Source organism: Brassica oleracea, chromosome C1, assembly GCF_000695525.1.
Source record: "Brassica oleracea var. oleracea cultivar TO1000 chromosome C1, BOL, whole genome shotgun sequence".
NCBI lineage: Eukaryota > Viridiplantae > Streptophyta > Magnoliopsida > Brassicales > Brassicaceae > Brassica > Brassica oleracea.
Genome location: NC_027748.1, coordinates 27,080,453 through 27,082,624, shown reverse-complemented (window position 1 = coordinate 27,082,624; position 2,172 = coordinate 27,080,453).

The following is a 2,172-nucleotide window of genomic DNA, read 5'->3' as shown; positions in this document are numbered from 1 at the left end:
AGAGAGAGAGAGAGAGAGAGAGAGAGATAGAGAGAGAGAGAGAGAGACGAGATGAGGGAAAATAAGGTTGAGAGGATCGGGAGGATTGTAGAAATGGGAAAAACCTTTTAAAAAATGTCAGTTATACAAGTTTTATGGTTAAACTAATACTAAATTATACCGGTTGTACCAATGAAGTTTTGTCAAGTTATAAAAAGTTATACCATTAGTGATGGGTACGAATTGAATCAATTGGGAAAGATGTAGTACATAATGTAGTGTTGAGTACACATGTAGTGTTACTTATATTCAGTTTTCTATAATCAATTCTCATCTAACCATCTAATAAAATATGTAATTTCATAAAATATATAAGTTTTGTAATATAATAATTTCATTTCAGTTTGGTTCTACAGTTTAACTAATCTAGTTATACAAGTTTTACGATTTTACTGTTCAACTAATACTAAGTTATACCAATTGTACCAATATAGTTAATACCAAGTTATAAAAAATTATTACATTAGAGTTGGGTACTAAGAGCATGATTAACCTCACCTCTTAAGTATGTTCTTAAGAGGTGGGTCCCATAATTTTTTTAAAAACCACATCTTCCTTCTCTTCTGCAAGAGTCAAGTTTGGTAGGGTTCTTGTATTGTTCACGTGCCCCACTGACACATGGCGGTCTGCGATTGGTTCGTTTTTAATTTAAAAAATAAAAAATAAAAAAATAAGAACCCAAATGGGGTTTTAAGGGTTAATGGTGCTCTAATTGAATCAATTGAAAAAATATGTAGTGTTTAATGTAGTGTTGGGTACACATGTAACATTTAATGTAGTTATGGGTATGAATGTACACTAATAACCGTAAAAAAATGCTTAATGTAGTGGTGGGTATTAATTGAATCAAATGGAAAATAAGTTCGAAACAATAGTGTATAGGAAGAGAGAGAAAGAACAGCACGGATATGAGAGGAGAAAGAAGAAAAGGAATAAGAAGAGAGAGAAATGAGACGAGAACAATTGATTCGATAGATGAAATAATGATATAATTTATTTTTATCATATTTCTTAGGAGCAGATTAAAGAAAAAGTATGGTAGATTCATTAATAGTATGTGAATTTTATATATATTTTCTTTTTAATTAAAAGCATGTAAGACTTTTATCCGAAAATCAATAACGATAAATAATATTTTTTTTCCAATTTCTAACATGGTGTAGCTAAATGTGTTTATCATGGAAGCGTCATATAGAAAATGAATTTTTTCAAATAGTGTTTCCGATACTCGATCATACTGTTACAATATTTTATCTCTAGTTCTACTCATTTTAATCTAATATTATCTACTCATTTCATCAACAGAAGGCTGCTGTTGCAAAACATTCAGGCCTACTTAGGATTTGACCAGTTGTTTACCGTTGATCCAGTTGGATTTAGCGGAGGTTTAGCTTTATTTTTTATGGATGATTTTCAAGTTAATGTTTTATTTTCGAATAACATAATGATTGACATTAAGGCAGTCATTGATGGAATAAAAGTTTTCATGACGTTTGTTTATGGTGACCTTGTTTTCGAACGACGAGATCAAGATTGGGAACGAATTACGCGTTTCTCAACAACTAGAAATGGACCTTGGTTCATGACAGGAGACTTCAATGAAATTATTGGTCACAATGAAAAGGAAGGAAGGAGACAACGCCCTGATAGCTCGTTTCTACCCTTTTAGCAAATGCTTACAGATTGTGGGATGTTAGAGTTTCCTTTTACTGGAGACATGCTTTCATGGGTAGGGAAGAGAGCAGGACATGTCACTGTTCGATGTCGTCTAGACGGAGCAGTAGGAAATGCTGATTGGCATGAGAAGTTCCCACATTCTAATGTTAAGTACATGAGGTTATTGGGGTCGGATCATCGTCCGATTCTCGCTGACATACTCAAAAAGTCAACGAGAAGATAAAAAAAAATCAAATTCGACAGAAGATGGCTAGATAACGAAGAGCTAAGGCAAGTCATTTTAGAGGGATAGAAATCTCCTGATCTTCCCCCAGATGCGAGTATAATGGAACATATCTCTAGCTGTCGGAAAGCCTTGAGTGATTAGAGGAGACAACATAACATTAACTCTGCAAAGTTAGTGGATGAACTAAAGGAGAAGGTCGAGGGCTTATACGCAGATGATAATGCGACAAC